Source organism: Seriola dumerili, unplaced genomic scaffold (genome assembly GCF_002260705.1).
Source record: "Seriola dumerili isolate Sdu_G_001 unplaced genomic scaffold, Sdu_1.0 BDQW01000134.1, whole genome shotgun sequence".
Lineage (NCBI taxonomy): Eukaryota > Metazoa > Chordata > Actinopteri > Carangiformes > Carangidae > Seriola > Seriola dumerili.
The window spans coordinates 634,000-643,663 of NW_019174389.1; positions in this window are offsets into that span (position 1 = coordinate 634,000).

Genomic DNA, 9,664 nt, shown 5'->3' on the forward strand with positions numbered 1-9,664 from the left:
TAGTTGAGTAGCAGCCACACAACGTGTGGTCGGAAGTAGCAGCAGACTGCCCATGCCCATTCTAAGCCAGGTATCGCACCATCGATCTTAAAGCTAATTTGTTGCAGATTATGTCAGTTTCTGCTTTCTAATTTAGCGTTTAAGCATGATGCAAACTATTTCTCCTCAGGTGTGCCGTGTGAAAACCCATAGGGATTACACAAGTCACCTGGAATGGACTTAGCCTCAACAAACATGTACGACACCTTCAAAGATGAAATCTGGAAAGGTAAGATAAGAGTTATGTGAACTTGCAATGTAAAAATGTGACTTTTAACGTCAGTGCAGTTTAATATAATATAAAATAAGTGTGAACGTTATAAGCTGCACAAAGGTTGTTCTTGTTGCATGGCTGTTCTTATGCATTACAAACGTGTTCATGATGTTCTTCCACCACTTGTACACACAGTTGCATAATCACCAAATAATACTCTTTATACAAACACAAAACTCAAAACAACATGCACTGTACTTTGGAGTTGGCGGACTTCATACTAAGCTGTAAGCTATTTTTTATTTCCCAATTTAGAGCTGGGACCACTGGACCCCGACTGGTTTGATATACTGACAGCTCAAGCGTTCACTAATGAGGGAAGTGTCTCTGATCAAGACGACATCTGTGCTAACCAAGAGGGAAATTTTAAAACGCCTTTCAACAAAACTGCACTTGACAGTCAGCTGTTTTCAACACCCAAAGTTTTCAGACACAGTCGAGTTGTGTCGCCTGAAACTGAAGATGAGCAGTCCTTCACTGTTGAACAAGGTAATGTTTGATCACAATTTGACCGTTGACTAATGTAGTAATATAAATCAAAAATTTCTATCACAATAAATGTATCCAGAACGGGATTGGATGTCTGCAAAGGGCATTTTAAATATGTTATTCTAATTTGTAGTAACCTACTTATGTCTGCATTGATAAGCTTTCCTGAGGTTACATCTATAACATATTATTTCTCTGTGCTGCACCTTTAGAAAAGGAAACACTGCCATGGACGGCAACACAAAGTCCATGTTTGTTTGAGATGTCAAAAGAGGGGTAAGTGCAACAACAGACTTAGTTACCTGTGCTTTTTGAAAGAGAAATTCTTAATTTTTTTGCATAGTTCTTATTGGTTGCCATGGCTAAAAACTGTGTTTTTATCTTGAGTGATTTGTCATTATCTGATTTTGGATATAACTCTTGATGGTGAAGATTTGTGCTTTGAGGAAAGACTCACATACACAACTAAAATCATATTCCCACACATTGTTAAGTTGGTGCTAATGGAGCTATTTTCAAGTTAATTTTTCCCTAGTTACTTGTGTTTTCACTGATGTTTTTTATTGTCGGTATTGTTCTTTTTAGGGTCCCAGGAGTCCGGCCTCATAGTCAGGACAGTTTTGGTGAGCTGCAAATTAATCTGTATTCCACCTGTTTGAATTACATTTCAAATAAAGATTTAATCATTACTGTTTACTGTTACTGTTTTTGCTTCTGTCATTTGTACAGATTTGCTTCCTACCTCCCCAGTAAGTGTATTAAATCAAAGAGTGATGTTATTTTTCCTCCAGTAAATGCCAGTATTTGAATATGGAGTAATGGATAACATTAAAGTTTGCCCTCTTTGTGTTGTTGTATGAATGACAGATCAGCCATGCCAAGCAAATATCTGAAAGTCTTGGTGCACAGATTCATCCTGATATATCATGGACCAGTTCTCTGAATACCCCACCAGCTGTGCTGTCCACCCTGATTTTATGTAAGCTAATGACTCAGTTGTTTTTTTGTGTGTGTGAGTGATTTATTAACTAATCATGTGTCTTCTTAATGTTACAGCTAAAACAGATGAGAGTCCCTGCCCAATGAGTGTTTCTGATGACAAAAATGTTGTTGTGAGTAATTTGTCCAGCCCAATATACAGCAGACATACAGTATATTTATCTTATTAATTTGTAAAATTTTACAGAATGCCAAGTCTGTAGTTTGAAATGCGAAAAGATAAGGAATCAAGGAATCAAAAGTGATTGTTACTGTGAAATTAAAGGACAAGGCATACCATTATAGTTTACATAGGGATAATTAGGTGTTTGAAATTTCTTCTGAAGCTCATTTTTTCTTTCTTACCTGTTTTTAGTTTGTACGGAAGCTTTTTCCTTCTCTTTCAAATACATCCAGAGATGGGGCAGTATCACCCAAAAACAATGACGTGCCCACTGTTCACCGAGGTAATGAGTTTTTCCTTTACAATTTGCTCACATTTAGGATGGCACAGTAGCTCTGAGCATGAATGAAAAAGCTATGCATTGCAACAGATTTACTTATTTTGCACAGGTGTTTAGATGCAACATGTAAAATAATACTGATTGCTGGTCTGTAATCAACAGGTGTTGTTTCCCCAGAGTCTGATCAGAATCCAGAGTTCCACAATTCCACCCAGACTCGGGGTGAGAGTGTTTGGAGACAGAAGCTACCAGATGCCATTGAGGATGGAGAAATACACAGCACAGTTGCGAGTGTTCTTGATGGAGCTGAAAATGTTCTCTCAGTATTTTTCGCCAACAGTAGTTCAGCGCTGAGGAAAGTGAAAACTGAAAGAATCAAGAGGAAGCAAATCATTCCAACAAAAGAACATGGCTGCAGTTCTACAGACATGTCATCTACAAAAAATGCTGTCTCCAGTGAACAGAGAACAGATGAGGGGGAACCTGTCAAACTTTCCTCTCCCCCACCGGTGAAAAATGGAGATGTTGAGATTACCCAGTGGTCTCCATTGAGTTTATCTGAAATTCCTCCCTTTACTGTAGATTCTTCTTGCCATGATAACAGTCATGTTGCACAAGTGGAAAACAACATTTTAACAGAGCAACTGCCGAGTGACTCTGATTCTGGCCGTTCCATGAGAGGGAGTGGCAGCGAAAAGAAACACCTTTCAAAACAAGATCAAAGGGTGACAAACACCTCTGAAGAGAGTGGAAGTGGATGCACCAAGTTTGAAAATATGAACGTTGGACAAGTTGTTAACCATGGAAACTCGCTGCATCATGATGATGTTGAGATCCACAGAGGTGTCTTTAAGAACATTTTGACAGAACAACTGCCGAATGACTCTGATTCTGGCCAGCTGGTCAGGCCACCTTTGAAAATTGCAGACTCTGGATTTACTAAGAAAAAGAGAAAATTTATTTACACTATTGAGATTTCAAAAAAACAAGTTCAAGGAAAAGAAACCCAGTCTCAGAAGATTGACCCACTACCAGGGATTCCAGATTCTGGTAACACATTACTTATTCATGTAAAAGTATTCTTAGATAAAATGATATACACTTTTTATCAACATGGAAACAACCTATTTTTGTACATTGACTGAATTTATCCTTTTTTATTGTCATGCTTTCTTTCAGGATACAAAGCCAAGCCGTTGGGGAAAGCACCAGGTGAAACAGACTGTTGCAGTATCAGGGAGAATGAGATACAAAAACAGGAAAATGAAGAAAATCTACCTACTTCTGTACAAGCAAAAGTCCAGGATCTTGACATGTCGCAGCTCTGCAGAGATTTTGCACAAGACTTCAGTCAAATGTTAGACCCCAGTAAAGTAAGTGAAGTAGCAGAGGATACTCCTCGAAATGGCTTCTCCTCATCGGCTTGTCTGTCAGTCATGAGACGAGCTAAACAGAAAGCAAGGCAAACAAATGTTAACCAGGACTGTAAAGGTGTCGGTAACAGAGGACATGTTTCTAACACTAATCAAAATTACTCCATCAATGAGGGCACCGTCAGTGACAGTGGATTCCAGTCTGCTGTTACAGATGACACTCACCTGACGACAACATTGTGTATTCTTCCCAGCTCGGAGCACATTGGTCAAAGTCAGAAGTGGACTGGATGTAAAGCTGGTATCCACACGACTGCTTCTTTTCTATCTACAAACACAGGAAATGGAAAATATCCTTTGGATGATATTTTACAAGAAGCTGACACTGATGCCAAGCTGCACAGCGCAATAAAGGAAAGCCAGACACTGGGCCCTTGCAGAGAGAATGAGTTGCACACACAGAGCACATCAACACAATGCCTCAGCAGTGCAAAAGGAACCGCAAATAACCTTAATTGCTTTCCACTCAATAGTCAAGTTAATGGCAGTTTCCCAGAGAAAACAACAGTTTCTCTTTCTTCCGTCCATGCATCAGGATTCAAAACTGCTTCAAATAGGGGTATACAAATTTCTTCAGCCAACCTAGAGAGAGCCAAGCGTCTCCTTGAAGAGAATGAAGCTGAAAGGACGTTTAGTGATCAGCCCATCAACAGAGACCATGACACTAAAGAGGAAATAAGCATGACTAATCAAGCAGTTAAAAATACAGTCTCTAACTCAAACCAGCCACCTTATTCATGTGAAAAGTTTGGGGATATCAGTTGCCAGTTAACAGCTTCACAAAAAGCTGATGTGACAGAACTGTGCACTCTCCTGGAAGAAGCCGATAGCCAGTTTGAATTTACACAGTTCAAAACTGCAAAGCTGCAGCAGCATTGTCAAGATAATGTAACCTGTCTCCAAAAAGTAGACAAAGAACTTGACCCTGATTTTCTTATGGGCATTGATTTTGATGACAGCTTTAGTTCAGATGCTGAAAAGCACCTGGCAATAACTGTGATGCTTGATAAAATGGCCCCAGTTTCAGATGGTAAAGCAAACTGTGTGACATCAAAGGGAACAAGTAAATCCACAGTTATATCATCGTCAAGTGCAATGAAAAAAGAAAATTCTTTTACTGAAGACGTGTCTTCCTCTTCGAAGCACACCTCAGAAGGCAGTATTATGTCAGCTGAACCCAAAAACCTTGACAGAGCTGGGTTCACTGAAACTAGCAAGCAGGAGAACAAAAATCCTTTGATGCTTGGTGTAGGATTTAAAACTGCAGGAGGAAATGTTTTGAGAGTTTCAAAAAAATGTTTTAGCAAAGCTAGAGCTTTGTTTGCAGATTTAGAGGAAAATCTGACAGATCAGAAATCACCAGATGCGCAAAGCAGTGAAGTTGATGCTAAAACCGAGCAGAGGCGGGTCACAAGCATTAGAGATAAAGATTCTGCCAGAAATTTTGAAAATAGAATGGACAAAGCCATGTGTCGAAGTGGGTTCCAGATGGCCAGTGGGAAAGGGATTAATATTTCAGAAAAAGCTATTCAAGAGGCAGATGCTTTCTTCAAAGACTGTGACAGCAGCACTGGCATGTCAATAAAACATAAAAAGAGCATAGAATCCTTGCCTGCAAGTGTCAGTCATAAGAAAAAACATTCAAAATTCAAAAATGTCGAGGGGATTGAAGAAAACTTCTCTGAAGCACCAATCTGTGAATTTGAAAAAGTGAAGGCTGGACCAGCAACAGAGGTTTTGAGGCATAATGTGGAGATTCAGAGTTCTGCTTTTAAGAATACCCCGGCTTTACCAAATGCAGTTTCTTTCCATGGAAACTTGTTGGAGAGCACTGGTTCCTCTGCCATTAATCGGTTGAGCAATGGAGGTGGATTCTCTACAGCCAGTGGGAAGAAAGTATCTGTGTCAGCTGATGCAATGAAAAAAGCCCAGTGTCTTTTGAATGAAATTCATACAGATGAGGACACAAAGGAACAACTGAAACAGAAAGGAGATGCTCTAAGACCAGGTCATCTCGCCAATCAGATTCAAGTTGCACCACCTAAAAATGACGGATTTCAGACAGCCAGTGGCAAAGGAGTTGTCATTTCATCTGCAGCTCTCAAGAAAGCAAAATCATTGTTGAGTCAATGTGAAGCAGTTGAGGATGAAATCGGTGTAAAACCAACACATTCCAAGATGCCTGTTCCTAGCCTTTCATCCAGGAATAGTGGATTTCATGCAGCCAGTGGTAAGCCTGTGGCACTTTCAGCTGAGGCCCTCCAGAAGGCAAAAGCTCTTTTCAGTGACATCACTTTCAGTGCAGAGATCCCAGCTGTTTCAGACAAAAGGAACAGCGACAAGAAACAAGACAATACTGGAAATTCAGACAGAGTACAATGTGGTTTCATGACTGCAGGGGGAGCAACTGTCCATGTGTCTCAGAAAAACCTGTTGAAAGCCACAAACATTTTGAAAGAATTTGATGATGGTTCTATTCCTGCAAAGGCAAACCAAGGAGCAGATGCTTTCTTCAAAGACTGTGACAGTATGGACAGTAGCAATGGAATCTGTGATAAAAGTATAGAACCTGTGAGAGGGAGTGGCAGCGAGAAGAAACACCTTTCAAAATTTAAACAACATCAGAGGGTGACAAACACCTCTGAAGAGAGTGGAAGTGGGTGCGCTGAGTTTGAAAATTTGAGCGTGCGACCAGTTGTTAACCATGAAAACTCGCTGCATCATGACGATGTGGAGATTCCCAAAGGTGTTTTGAAGAACACACCAGACTCTACCAATGGAAACCCGCCTTTGATGGCAACGCCACTGTCTTCCCCATTGTGCACAATATCAAAGAACATCGGTTCCTCTGTCTTCAGTGAATTTAGCAGCAGTAGTGGTGGATTCTGTACAGCCAGTGGAAAAAAAGTATCTGTGTCGGATGACGCAATAAAAAAAGCAAAATCGCTGTTGAATGAAAATGCTGTCTTGAAGGACACAAACAAACAACTGAAGCAAAAAGAAGACCGTTTGCCACCACAGAACAGTGGAAAAGGAGTTGCTATTTCATTTGCAGCCCAGAAGAAAGCAAAACCTCTGTTAAGTGAATGTGACGGAGTTGAGGACAAAATCAGTGTAAAGCCAACACATGCCAAGATACCAGATTCTTGTTCATCACTCAGGAATGGTGGATTTCTTGCAGCCAGTGGTAAGCCTGTGGCATTTTCATCTGAGGCCCTCCAGAAGGCAAAAGCTCTCTTCAGTGATATCAGTTTCAGTGCAGAGATCCCAGCTGTTTCGGACACAGGGAAGAGTGATAAATACAAAGATACTCAAATAAATACAGAAAAAGTACATTGTGGTTTCACAACTGCGGGGGGAGCCAAAGTCCGCGTGTCAGAGAAAAATCTTTTGAAAGCAAAGAACCTTTTGAAAGAATTTACAGATGGGGAGAGTCATGATTCAAACTTTTGCTCAACAAGCCCACATGACGCCCATAAAACAGATCCATCAAAAGTGAAAAATGTGAAAAGTTCAAATTCTAATCTCACCACAGCCAGAGACAAGGACATGCCTGCGAGGGAAAGTGCCCCTGAGGTGGTCAAATGTGTTCAGTCTTTGAAAGACACTTACCATGAAAATGAAACTCTACAAAATTCAAGTGCACATGGTTCTGTTTCGATCAAAGAAAAGGCGCTTAAAGAGGCATCCAAGTTTAAAGAAGGCAAAATTACCCCATCATCGGTGGACAACCTCCATGACACTCCCGGAGCTGAGATGGCAAATGTGTTGGATAATGAAGTAAATCATACAAGCAGCAGAGAGGGACCGAAGCTCAAAAGGTCAGAGGAGTCTTCAGTTCTAATATTACAGTCACTTAATCTCAGTGGCTGTACTGAGACCCAGCAGAAGTTTCTGGCCCAGGAAGCTCTTGACTGCACTAAAGCTTTGTTAGAGGATGAAAGTCTAGCTGGCCAAAGTCTCTCAGTGACGTTAGAAAATGTGCCACAGCGAGATAACCCAAAATCCAACAACGGATCTGTAGAGGAACAAAAAGGAAGAGGGAAAAGATCAGTAGACGATGCAGATATGACTGGTAAGTGGCTGCACGTCTTATCTCAGTGTTTTCAGATCTTACTGAATATGGACTATTTGAAGAACAAATTAATTTAATTGCAATTCTTTCAACTGGGGTCAAAGTTTTGACTATTTTAGCCCTGTTAGACATTTTAAGTTAATAGATTTTTCCCATATTGCACATGAACTGTTATTTTGAAATTAACAAAAAAAAAATTAAGATGTTTGATTATTACTAACCTTAAGATGTGAATCTGTGTGTTATAGCCATCACTATTAATCTTTAATGGTTGACTTGACTTGGTTTGACATATTCTAGGCCAACCTCCGCTGAAAAGACGATTGCTGGAAGAATTTGATAGGACTGTTGATGGTCCAAGATGTTCAACACTCAGACCACAAAAAAGTTGTCCAAATAGTAAGTCATTAGCACTGAAACTAATTATCTAAAGAATGCATACCTTGTCTTATAAATTAAATGACTCTTGATCTGTTTTTTTCCCCCTTAATTAAGGTGTAATTAAAGACAGAAGAGCTTTCAAGTACAGCGTCTGTCTTCATCCAAACATCACAAGGCCACACAAGTAAGTTGCCTTTGAGTTGTTGGCCATGGTTTCAAGCAGCAGACACAAGTTTTCAGCTCTTTGTGATCTGTATTTTTTTTTTGTCTCACAGGAATGGAAAAACCTATGTGGAAACCAGCCAGCAAAAGACAACACCAACACAACATTCAGCCTCAGGAGAGAGCAGATCAGCACATTCCAAGATGCCAGTGTTTGTTCCTCCATTCATCAAAAACACAAAGACCGAGAGTCACAAGAATGCACTCCTCAAGGACAACATAAGAACACCCTCTGCATTTGTTCCCCCATTCAAAAAACAAAGAACTATTGTCCAAGAGAGCTCATCTAAACCACAAGAGGAGGAGAATAAACACCACCATCTCTTTGTAGCACCCTCTTACAGCAACATTTTTGTACCGCCCACTAAAAAAACACAAAGCAGTATAGATGTAACTGGTAATAGAAGCAAAGAAGACATTCAGACAGTGGCCTTGCCTGATACTACAAACGATTATTTGAAGGATAATCAAAACGTTCCTTTTGGCTGTGGATCAGAGGACGCTGCTGCAGAGGCATCATGTGTGGAGAACACATCTTCCAGAAGCCAAGGTGAAGTAACCTTTTGGGATGAAGTCAGTATGATACACTGTAAACACTCTGTATAACAGGTACAAATATGATGTCTTTATGGTTTACAGACATGTTTCTGAATCTTGAAAATGTGGAACTGGCACGGGATATGCAAGACATGAGAATCAGGAAAAAGAAGCGGCAGACGATTCGACCATTTCCAGGCAGTTTGTTTCTAACCAAAACCTCGGGGGTTTCGAGGATCCCATTAAAAGCTGCAGTAAATGGAAAACCTCCTGCAAGATACACTCTAAAACAGGCAAGGCCAGGACTTCAGAGTGTATGTTGTCACAGTGCATTTTGTTGTATTTAATTTAAATATCTGTAATGTAAACATCTTGATGCTGCTGTGTTTCAGCTGTATGGATATGGAGTACATCAGCATGTGTCTGAGATCACAAGTGAGACTGCAGAAACCTTTCGCTTCAATTTGCAACAGTTCCTCAAACTGGAAGCATTTATAGACGGAGGTGGTGTTCAGCTTGCAGATGGAGGAAGGCTGATCCCCAGCAACGATGGGACTGCAGGGAAAGAAGAGTTTTATAGGTATTATTAATTTGAGGTTGAGTTTAAATCAGTCTTTGTAATCTTAATCATATTATACTGTTTGTTTTTTATTAAACCAGGTATATCTTGGTGTCTGCAAATGCAGCCTGCGGGCTGATAGCACTGAACATCATCCTGTTTTTCGCTGTCCACAGAGCTTTATGTGACACCCCAGGTGTGGATCCTAAGCTG